At 41.9% G+C, this 12,433-nt stretch overlaps 1 pseudogene; it reads right to left on the bottom strand.

Annotated features, from left to right (window-relative positions):
* Positions 1 to 927: 927 nt before the first annotated feature.
* Positions 928 to 1,158, bottom strand: LOC139264883 (U2 spliceosomal RNA; annotated as a pseudogene).
* Between the last annotated feature and the right edge of the window lie 11,275 nt (positions 1,159 to 12,433).

Raw genomic sequence — 12,433 nt, 5'->3', positions numbered from 1 at the left:
AGTGACTGGGGTTTTGGCAGAAAAAAATTAAAGAGCAAATTATTATTTAAATGGAGAAAGATTGTAAAATGCCGCAGTACAGCGGGACTTGGGGGTACTTGTGCATGAAACACAAAAGGATAGTAGACAGGTACAGCAAGTGATCAGGAAGGCCAATGGTATCTTGGCCTTTATTGCAAAGGGGATGCAGTATAAAGGCAGGGAAGTCTTGCTACAGCTATACAAGGCATTGTTGGGGCCACACCTGGAATACTGCATGCAGTTTTGGTTCCATATTTACGAAAGGATATACTTGCTTTGGAGGCAGTTCAGAGAAGGTTCACTAGGTTGATTCTGGGGATGAGGGGGTTGATGTATGAGGAAAGGCTGAGTGGGTTGGGCCTGTACTCATTGGAATTCAGAAAAATGAGAAGTGATCTTATCAAAACGTATAAGATTATGAGGGGGCTTGACAAGATGGATGCAGGGAGGATGTTTCCACTGATGGGGGAGACTAGAACTAGAAGGCACAATCTTAGAATAAGGAGCCACCCATTTAAAATTGAGATGAGGTGAAATTTCTTATCTCAGAGGGTTGTTAATCTGTGGAATATGCTGCCTCAAAGAGCTGTGGAAGCTGGGACATTGAATAAATTTAAGACAGAAATAGACAGTTTCTTAAACAATAAGGAGATAAGGGGTTATGGGAGCGGGCAGGGAAGTGGAGCTGAGTCCATGATCAGCTCAGCCATGATCTTATTGAATGGCGGAGCAGGCTTGAGTGGCCATATAGCCTACTCCTGTTCCTATTTCTTATGTTCTTATGTTCTATTTTTTTTAAATTCGTAGCCAATCGTTCCAATTCTTTGTCAAATCACAAACGCCAGAGGTCACCTTGGGCCCATTCAAGGATCACTCTGCGCCAATGCTCTTAGCCAAAAGGCCTAGAGCCACTGCACCATTCCTGGAAGTACTGCAATACCAGGTTCGTGCCATGGAGGTGGATGGGTCAGGTCCCCCACACACCTCCGTGGAGGTGGATGGGTCAAGCCATCCCACCCACCTCCTGTTTACAAAAATGTAAGCATATACCTTCCTGACCAGGGAGAAACCACCCGGAGGTCATGGTGGCTGGTCAGGTTAGTTATGCAGATCTTAGCCAAAAGGCCGAGAAGCGATATTGAGTCTTGTGAACATCATGTGATTGGCTAAACCACTCACAATGCAACAGCTCTACAAACCTGCGAGCGCACTCACATGTGCATACATTACAGTGATGTTGGTTAAGGGATAAATATTGACCAGGAAACTAGGAGAACTCTCTGATTTTCTTTGAAATAGTAGCCATGGGATCTTTTATGTCCACCTGAGAGGGCAGACGAGGCCTCGGTTTAACATCTCATCCAAAAGACAGCACCTCCGACAATGAAACATTCCTTCAGTACTACACTGGAGAGTCAGCCTAGATTTTTGTATTCAAGTCCTGGAGTAGGTTTTAATGCATTTTATGGATTCATTTCACTTTCCAACCTTCACCCTCTCCCCCCTAATATTCAGTTAGGAATCATTCTCATCGCCCAGGTTCAAGCTGGAGACCCAGGTCCTTTGGATCACAGATATTCTCATTGGTACTTCCGGTCCGTCACCACTGGTTCTCAGTGAATAGCCAGCTATCACAAGTAACATTGCAGAAGAAGAGCAATGTCTATTCTCTCTCCCCTGGCGGGTATCCTTCCACAGCTAGATGCTCCATTTAAGATCTGAGGAATCTCATTCCCAGAAATAATGAATAATGAGCTCCAACTATTAAATTCAAACCCACCACTCCCGATTGTGGCAAGCAGCTGCAGAGATAGTGGATGCATTGGTTGTAATGCATGAACTCATTGAATGGCGGTGCAGGCTAGAAGGGCTGAATGGCCTGCTCCTGCACCTATTTTCTATGTTTTCTATGTTAATCTACCAAAATTCCCTGGATTCTGGGAAACTAGAAGATTGGGAAAATTTTAAATGACAGCAAAGAATGACTAAGAAAGCAATAAAGAAAGGAAAGATAGATTACGAAAGTAAACTTGCGCAAAACATAAAACAGATATTAAAAGCTTTGACCGATATATAAAACGGAAAAGAGTGACTAAAGTAAATGTTGGTCCCTTAGAAGATGAGAAGGGGGATTTAATAATGGGAAATGTGGAAATGGCTGAGACCTTAAATAATTATTTTGCTTCGGTCTTCACAGTGGAAGACACAAAAACCATGCCAAAAATTGCTGGTCATGGGAATGTGGGAAGGGAGCACCTTGAGATAATCACTATCACTAGGGGGGTAGTGCTGGATAGGCTAATGGGACTCAAGGTAGACAAGTCCCCTGGTCCTGATGAAATGCATCCCAGGGTATTAAAAGAGATGGCGGAAATTATAGCAGATGCATTCGTTATAATCTACCAAAATTCTCTGGACTCTGGGGAGGTACCAGTGGATTGGAAAGCAGCTAATGTAACGCCTCTGTTTAAAAAAGGGGGAAGAAAAAGGCAGGTAACCATAGGCCGGTTAGTTTAACATCTGTAGTGGGGAAAATGCTTGAAGCTATCATTAAGGAAGAAATAGCGGAACATCTAGATAGGAATAGTGCAATCAAGCAGACGCAACATGGATTCATGAAGGGGAAATCATGTTTAACTAATTTACTGGAATTCTTTGAGAATATAACGAGCATGGTGGATAGAGGTGTACCGATGGATGTGGTGTATTTAGATTTCCAAAAGGCATTCGATAAGGTGCCACACAAAAGGTTACTGCAGAAGATAAAGGTACGCGGAGTCAGAGGAAATGTATCAGCATGAATCGAGAATTGGATGGCTAACAGAAAGCAGAGAGTCGGGATAAATGGGTCCTTTTCGGGTTGGAAATCGGTGGTTAGTGGTGTGCCACAGGGATCGTTGCTGGGACCACAACTGTTTACAATATACATAGATGACCTGGAAGAGGGGACAGAGTGTAGTGTAACAAAATTTGCAGATGACACAAAGATTAGTGGGAAAGCGGGTTGTGTAGAGGACACAGAGATGCTGCAAAGAGATTTAGATAGGTTAAGCGAATGGGCTAAGGTTTGGCAGATGGAATACAATGTCGGAAAATGTGAGGTCATCCACCTTGGGAAAAAAAACAGTAAAAGGGAATATTATTTGAATGGGGAGAAATTACAACATGCTGCGGTGCAGAGGGACCTGGGGGTCCTTGTGCATGAATCCCAAAAAGTTAGTTTGCAGGTGCAGCAGGTAATCAGGAAGGCGAATGGAATGTTGGCCTTCATTGCGAGAGGGATGGAGTACAAAAGCAGGGAGGTCCTGCTGCAACTGTATAGGGTATTGGTGAGGCCGCACTTGGAGTACTGCATGCAGTTTTGGTCACCTTACTTAAGGAAGGATATACTAGCTTTGGAGGGGGTACAGAGACGATTCACTAGGCTGATTCCGGAGATGAGGGGGTTACCTTATGATGATAGATTGAGTAGACTGGGTCTTTACTCGTTGGAGTTCAGAAGGATGAGGGGTGATCTTATAGAAACATTTAAAATAATGAAAGGGATAGACAAGGTAGAGGCAGAGAGGTTGTTTCCATTGGTCGGGGATACTAGAGCTAGGGGGCACAGCCTCAAAATACGGGGGAGCCAATTTAAAACCGAGTTGAGAAGGAATTTCTTCTCCCAGAGGGTTGTGAATCTGTGGAATTCTCTACCCAAGGAAGCAGTTGAGGCTAGCTCATTGAATGTATTCAAATCACAGATAGATAGATTTTTGACCAATAAGAGATTGAAGGGTTATGGGGAGTGGGCGGGTAAGTGGAGCTGAGTCCACGGCCAGATCAGCCATGATCTTGTTGAATGGTGGAGCAGGCTCGAGGGGCTAGATGGCCTACTCCTGTTCCTAATTCTTATGTTCTTATGTTCTTATCTGGTCCCAGCAGATTGGAAAACTGCAAATGTAACGCCCCTATTTAAAAAAGAAGGCAGACAAAAAGCAGGAAACTATAGACCAGTTAACCTAACATCTGTCGTTGGGAAAATCTGGAGTCCATTATTAAGGAAGCAGTAGCGGGACAGTTGGAAAAGCAAAATTCAATCAAGCAGAGTCAGTCTGGTTTTATGAAAGGGAAATCATGTTTGACAAATTTGCTGGAGTTCTTTGAGGATGTAACGAGCAGGTTGGATAAGGGGGAACCAGTGGATGTGGTGTATTTGGATTTCCAGAAGGCATAAAAGGTTACAGCACAAGATAAAAGTTCATGGGGTTTGTGGTAATATTTTAGAGTGGATAGAGAATTGGCTAACTAACAGAAAACAGAGAGTCGTAATAAATGAGTCATTTTCCGGTTGGCAAACAGTGACTAATGGGATGCCTCAATTATTTACAATCTATATAAATGACTTGGATGAAGGGACCGAGTGTAATGTAGCTAAGTTTGCTGATGGTACAACGTTGGGTGAGAAAAAAATTGTAAGGAGGACACAAAAAATCTGCAAAAGGATATAGATAGGCTAAGTGAGTGGGCAAAGGTTTGGCAGATGGAGTATAATGTGGGAAAATATGACGTTATGTACTTTGGCAGGAAAAATAGAAAAGCAAATTATAATTTAAGTGGAGAAAAATTGCAAAATGCTACAGTACAGAGGGACCTGGGGGTCCTTGTGCATGAAACACAAAGATTTACTATGCAGGTACAGCAAGTAATCAGGAAGGCAAATGGAAGGGGGGTAGAGTATAAAAGCAGAAAAGTCCTGCTACAACTGTACAGGGTATTGGTGAGGCCACACCTAGAGTACTGTGTACCGTTTTGGCCTCCGTATTTAAGGAAGGATATACTTGCATTGGAGGATGTTCAGAGAAGGTTCACTAGGTTGATTCCAGAGATGAAGTGGTTGACATGAAGATAGATTGAGTAGGTGGGGCCTATACATATTGGAGTTCAGAAGAATGAGAGGTGATCTTATCAAAACTTATAAGATAATGAGAGGGCTCGACAAGGTTGATGCAGAGAGGATATTTCCCCTCATTGGGGAAATTAAAACTAGGGGACCTAGTCTCAGAATAAGGGGCTGCCCATTTATATCTGAGATGAGGAGGAATTTCTTCTCTCAGAGGGTTGTAAATCTGTGGAATCCTCTGCCCCAGAGAGCTGGGGATGCTGGGTCATTGAATATATTTAAGGCAGAGATAGACAGCTTTTTTGAGCGATAAGGGAGTAAAGGGTTATGGGGAGCGGGCAGGAAAGTGGAGCTGAGTCCATGATCAGATCAGCCATGATCTTATTAAATGGCAGAGCAGGCTCGAGGGGCCAGGTGGTCTACTCCTGCTCCGATTTCTAATGTTCTTATGTTCTTATGTTCTAATCAAATGTGGGTAAATGCCTGGCCTTTTTTTCATCAGTTAATACCTGCTAACTAAATCACAATCTCAGAAATCACATTTGAAAGCCCTGCATTCCCATCATTGTGTTACATGAATGATGGAGGTAAACTAACATTCTCTCGTTATCTTGATTTCTTTTGTGAGAAGAGGTGTCTCACCCCACCTCTGGACGACCCTACCAAATATGTTACCACACCATCTGAAATGCTAAACTATACATGTTATTAATGTGATGTTTTTTGTTAACTTATAATAAAAATACATTTTTTAAATAGTTAAAAAGTTGTAGAAGGCTAACGATCTTTCAAAACTAAATTCTAACTTGCAAGCAATTGCTGGTGTATGCAACTTTGTGATATTTACTGAAGGTAAGTTTACATAAATCTTATGACTTTAAGATTGAACCAAATAATTATGCCTGAAATTTAAATCCAAAGCGAGGGTTAAACCCAATAAACCACAGAATCTTAATTATTGACATATTCTAGTTGGGGTGTGATGCTTTCCTTGTTTGGTGCAGGGAATGTTTCATCGTCTCTCCTTCAAATGTGGATCTTCAATGTAGAATGCACCTTCAGTTGCTATGCCACCTATGGATGGCTGAACAAAGTTGCATTGAGGCAGGACACATCAAGGATGCAGGTAATGATGCATATCAACTTGTTTTAGCATTGTGCTTTGTGAAGAATGTTGTATGCGTTTATTATTATTTGCTTAAAGTATTTAATTTGTTCCAAAACACGTTTTGCTGATTACATTCTGTTTTATTTTTGATGTGAAAAGCAGGCAACTGCTTACAGTTCATTTCTTGACCTAATTCGGGAGACAAATAATAAAACTCAAAAGTCAGCAGGTCTGAGCACACATGCAGAAAGAATATGAGTTTTACAGTATCATGTAAGATGTAATCTGTCATTTCATGTACCAAAAAACAAAGGACCAGACTTTCGGCTTCATTGTCGGCCATTTTCTCGGCGTTACAGCTGTTTTTTCGCCCGGCGAAAGTTTCCACGTAAGTTTTTGAACGTTATCGCCCACATCTGAAGTTGCCCGCCGGGATCAAACTGCCCACGTGTAATGCCGAGAACAACTACCAGGGCGTAAGTTTGGCCTCAACCGACGTCCAGGTCGCCGAGAGACCCGCCCTGTAAAAGTTGCTTTCACAGGGCAGTAAGGGGGGACCCTGCAAAGAAAGGTAAGTTAAAGGTTCTTTAATTAATTTTTAAAAATTTTTTATATGTATGTACCAAAAGAAGCGAAAGGAAAATCAGTTACAAATGAGTCAGGTTTAAAAACAGAAAAAAAGAAGACTTGCATTTATATAGCATCTTTCACGACCAGATAAACAAAAGTGATGATAGTTGTAGTGATGGTCATCCTTAGCAATGAAGTACATTTCGAGTGTAGTCACTGTTGTAATGTGAGAAACACGGCAGCAAATTTGCACACAGCAAGCTCCCACAAACAGCAATGTGATAATGACCAGATAATCTGTTTTTGTTATGTTGATTGGGGGTTAAATATTGGCCAGGACCCCAGGGATAACTCCCCTGCTCTTCTTCAAAATAGTGCCATGGGATCTTTTACATCCACCTGAGAGAGCAGAGAGAGCAGATGCATACTCAGTTGAATACTCATCCGACAGACAGCACCTCTGACTAGATTTTTTAGTGCTCAAGTTCCTGGAGTGGGACTCAAATCCACAACTTAGAGGTGAGTGTGCTACCCACTGAACCACAGCTGACAAGCAAATTGTATTTCTGAAATTTTGTCTATCTAAAATTGATACCACTGTAGGGGGTGGTCTCGGGTCAAGTTCATGTCTGACCTTCTGAGTGGTTCGAATTGCTCCCACTCCCTGGGTTCTAGACTTTGGATTTATTTGAGGATGTGACAAAGTGCAAGAGACAACTAATTTTGGTGCAAGAAACTTCGATTTTATTAAGGTAAAGAAAGTACAATATCAAAACATATAATCACTCGAATAAGGGACACTTTATCACACGTTCAAAAGGAATTACAGAAAATAATACACCTCCCACCTCCCAGTGCCTAACTCTGACGAGGCTGAACTCCAGGGCAAACTGGGATTATGCTCACCAATCCTTTTATTGTCAGTTAGCGGTGGTTTGCGGTTTCGGGGCTCGCTGGACTCTGTAGGTTCTGCTTGCCGTACCCGAATGTCGTGGAAGACTTCTTACTGTGTAGCCTTCAGTTGGGTGGTGTCCCAACTGATGCGGTAGGGCGCGTATTGGATTTTATGTGGTGAGTATCCACTTTCTTCCGTCAACAGTAGACTTTAAAGTTCTTTTTGGTAATGTTTCACCTGTTGGTAGCTAGGAAAAGATTGTAGAGTGGAAACTTTAGAATCTTCGGTTTCTTCCTGAGGAGTTTTGTCCTTGGAATTTGTCGATCGCGGTGGTTCGATGTTACCACGTTGGCTGTGGTCAGTTGTTGCCGCGATGATGATGTCCGAAGTTACTGGGAACTGCTTTTCTCTGCCTTGATGATATTCTTCCTTCTTCTTCGGCAGCAGAGCAGTATGGCCCAGAAGTGTCGTCGAGGCTGAAGATGTTGATGTCCAGAGAGCTGCGTAGAAGGCTGTGTAGCAGGCTCTCTAGAAGACACCTTAAGGCTCTCTCTAACCTGTAAAACAGGCCCCAGTTATATTTGGGAGTCATTCTAATCTGTGCGCCAAATCAACCCCGAATCTTTGTCTTAATTTTGGCGGGCTTGATATTTATTTGTCATATTTTGGCGGGCTCGTTAATGATAACTCATTTCGGATGTGCCGATCGGTTGGATTTGTTTCTGATTTTGGAGATTAAGTTTTGGTATATACGTTGTCTGCCTAGGCCTGGGTTTTCCATGAGGGCTGGATGGGCTGTTAACATTATGCATTTGCTGGATGGGTTTCGTGCTTAGAGCTATGGCTGGCTATCTCTGGGTTGATTGTTGCTATGTTAATGTCTCCTGGGGAGAAGGGGTTTTCGAGTTTACACAATTCTCCAGACAATTTGTTCAGTTTCAATACCCCAGACGGTTTCAATACCCAAAGACTGGCTTCTATAGAGGCTAGTTGTCCCTCAGTTTGCAGTCCTTTTGGACCCAATATGCCTTTTAAAATCCCAAACTTGGTTAAAACTCGTAGTTTCTTCCACATGCATTTTAGGATCCCAAACTTTCTGCTTGATAGTCCCAAATTGAATTTCCTTTTCAATGAGTCCAAACACTGCGGGGGGGTGGGGGTGGGGGGGCGGTGTTCCACAAATTTTGCAATCTTACACCACTCAAGTCAAAATGGTATATTTTTGAGCCTAAGCCTAAAAACTTTAAAGTATAATGGATCCCACAACTGCAACAACATCCAGTGTAGTTTGTAGAATAGATATTTTAAATAAAACACAGATGTTTAGTATATCTTATGGGTCATTTGTGCTGAATTTTGTCTAACTGATTACAGGTGAAATGTGATACAGTGAAGACGAGCATTCACTTTTGAACAACATTCAACATCCTCTACACAGCTTTTACCTAGAATTAATAAAATTGGTAAAACAAAATTTCTTCCATATTATCTTAAGATACATGGCAAAAATAGTATATATTAGGGTGGTTTATCATTACGGAAAATAGTGTTTCATTTCAAATATTGGTTAAACAAGTTTAAACAAAGAACCAGATTCTTTGGTAATCTGTTGAAGTGAATGTACTCATCCCCAGAAATTATCTGTAAATGCTTGATCCCTAGCTTTAAATCTGCCTTAAAGTGACAAATAAGTCCCAATACATCTAGGCAGAGCACAAAAGTGAGCAGTTTTTAAGTAAAGGTAACATGTGAACATGATACCAATCAAACATTACAGAGTACAAGATACATTAGAATTAAATGTGTATTGAGAAAAACTCTGCTTTCATTTATACGAAGCACATTTTCCAAAGGCAAGGGGTGTAACGTATGGATTCAAAACTTAACCAAGCACAGCTTGAAGGCTAAAGCAGCCAGTGGGACATTGCTTTCAAAAGAAGTAGATATTCAATAAGTAATATAAGATTTGGAAAAACAAAGTGACCTTTGTATTGAGGTAAAGGCAAGTTCAGCAAACACATTTCCTGATTTAACCATTTAGCAATATTCAAAATATTATGGAGCAATGACTGATAAAATATGAATGGTATGAATTTGTTTCATTTTTAATAAAAGAAGAAAAATACAATTATTTAAAATGATTTTAATTTGTATTGGTGGCTTGGAATTGTCTGCAATTTAGAAGCAATAAGTCACATCTATGTTCAAATATTTGAAGTATAACTAGTAAATTTCCCATGGCATTACCCATGGTCAAATAATGAACAACTAGAAATAGTGGATGCATTGATGATCATTTTTCAACAGTCTATCGACTCTGGATCAGTTCCTATGGACTGGAGGATAGCTAATGTAACACCACTGTTTAAAAAAGGGAGGGAGAGAGAAAACGGGTAATTATAGACCGGTTAGCCTGACATCAGTAGTGGGGAAAATGTTGGAATCAATCATTAAGGATGAAATAGCAGCGCATTTGGAAAGCAGTGACAGGATCGGTCCAAGTCAGCGTGGATTTATGAAAGGGAATTCATGCTTGACGAATCTTCTGGAATTTTTTGAGGATGTAACTAGCAGAGTGGACAAGGGAGAACCAGTGGATGTGGTGTATTTGGACTTTCAAAAGGCTTTTGACAAGGTCCTACACAAGAGATTGGTGCGCAAAATCAAAGCGCATGGTATTGGGGGTAATGTACTGACGTGGATAGAGAACTGGTTGGCAGACAGGAAGCAGAGTGTCCTGATAAATGGGTCCTTTTCAGAATGGCAGGCAGTGACTAGTGGAGTGCCGCAGGGCTCAGTGCTGGGACCCCAGCTCTTTACAATATACATTAACGATTTAGATGAAGGAATTGAGTGCAATATCTACAAGTTTGCAGATGACACTAAACTGGGTGGCGGTGTGAACTGTGAGGAGGATGCTAAGAGGCTGCAGGGTGAATTGAACAGGTTAGGTGAGTGGGCAAATGCATGGGAGATGCAGTATAATGTGGATAAATGTGAGGTTATCCATTTTGGGGGCAAAAACACGAAGGCAGAATATTATTTGAATGGTGGCAGATTAGAAAAAGTGGAGGTGCAACGAGACCTGGGTGTCATGGTTCATCAGTCATTGAAAGTTGGCATGCAGGTACAGCAGGCAGTGAAGAAGACAAGTGGTATGTTGGCCTTCATAGCTAGGGGATTTGAGTATAGGAGCAGGGAGGTCTTACTGCAGTTGTACAGGGCCTTAGTGAGGCCTCACCTGGAATATCCTGTTTGGTTTTGGTCTCCTAATCTGAGGAAGGACATTCTTGCTATTGAGGGAGTGCAGCAAAGGTTCACCAGACTGATTCCAGGGATGGTTGGACTGTCATCCCTGTCTGGAGTAAAAATAAAACGGGGAAGGTGGCTCAACCGTGGTTAATAAGGGAAATTAAGGATAGTGTTAAATCCAAGGAAGAGGCATACAAATTAGCCAGAAAAAGCAGCAAACCGGAGGACTGGAAGAAATTTAGAATTCAGCAGAGGAGGACAAAGGGTTTACTGAAGAGGGGGAAAATAGAGTACGAGAGAAAGCTTGCCGGAAATATAAAAACTGACTGCAAAAGCTTCTATAGATATGTGAAGAGAAAAAGATTAGTGAAGACAAACGTAGGTCCCTTGCAGTCGGAATCGGGAAAATTTATAATGGGGAACAAAAAAATGGCAGACCAATTGAACAAGTACTTTGGTTCTGTCTTCACGAACGAAAACACAAATAATCTTGCGGATGTACTAGGGGACAGTGGGTCTAGTGAGAAGGAGGAACTGAAGGATATCCTTATTAGGCGGGAAATTGTGTTAGGGAAATTGACGGGATTGAAGGCTGATAAATCCCCAGGGCCTGATATCTACATCTCAGAGTACTTAAGGAAGTGGCGCTAGAAATAGTGGATGCATTGGTGATAATTTTCCAACAGTCTATCGACTCTGGATCAGTTCCTATGGACTGGAGGGTTGTGAATGTAACACCACTTTTAAAAAAAGGAGGGAGAGAGAAAACGGGTAATGATAGATCGGTTAGCCTGACACAATTAGTGGGGAAAATGTTGGAATCAATCATTAAGGATGAAATAGCAGCATTTTTGGAAAGCAGTGATAGGATTGGTCGAGTCAGCATGGATTTATGAAAGAGAAATCATGCTTGACAACTCTTCTGGAATTTTTTGAGGATGTAACTAGTAGAGTGGACAAGGGAGAACCAGTGAATGTGGTGTATTTAGACTTTCAAAAGGCTTTTGACAAAGTCCCACACAAGAGATTGGTGTGCAAACTCAAAACACATGGTATTGGGGGTAAGGTATTGATGTGGATAGAGAACTGGTTGGCAGACAGGAAGCAGAGAGTCGGGATAAATGGGTCCTCTTCAGAATGGCAGGCAGTGACAAGTGGAGTGCCGCAGGGCTCAGTGCTGGGACCCCAGCTCTTGACAATATACATTAATGATTTAGATGATGGAATTGAGTGTAATATCTCCAAGTTTGCAGATGACACTAAACTGGGTGGCAGTGTGAGCTGTGAGGAGGACGCTAAGAGGCTGCAGGGTGACTTGGAAATGTTAGGCGAGTGGGCAAATACATGGCAGATGCAGTATAATGTGGATAAATGTAAGGTTATGCACTTTGGTGGCAAAAACACAAAGGCAGAATGTTATCTGAATGGTGGCAGATTAGGAAAAGGGGAAGTGCAGCGAGACCTGGGTGTCATGGTTCATCAGTCATTGAAAGTTGGCATGCAGGTACAGCAGACGGTGAAGAAGGCAAATGGTATGTTGGCCTTCATAGCAAGGGGATTTGAGTATAGGAGCAGGGAAGTCTTACTGCAGTTGTACAGGGCCTTGTTGAGGCCCCACCTGGAATATTGTGTTCAGTTTTGTTCTCCTAATCTGAGGAAGGACGTTCTTGCTATTGGAGTGCAGCGAAGGTTCACCTGACTGATT

This window comes from Pristiophorus japonicus, chromosome 5, assembly GCF_044704955.1.
Source record: "Pristiophorus japonicus isolate sPriJap1 chromosome 5, sPriJap1.hap1, whole genome shotgun sequence".
NCBI classification, from domain to species: Eukaryota; Metazoa; Chordata; class Chondrichthyes; family Pristiophoridae; genus Pristiophorus; species Pristiophorus japonicus.
Note: the sequence above shows the minus strand (reverse complement) of the source record. Positions and strands in the feature narration are given on the sequence as shown.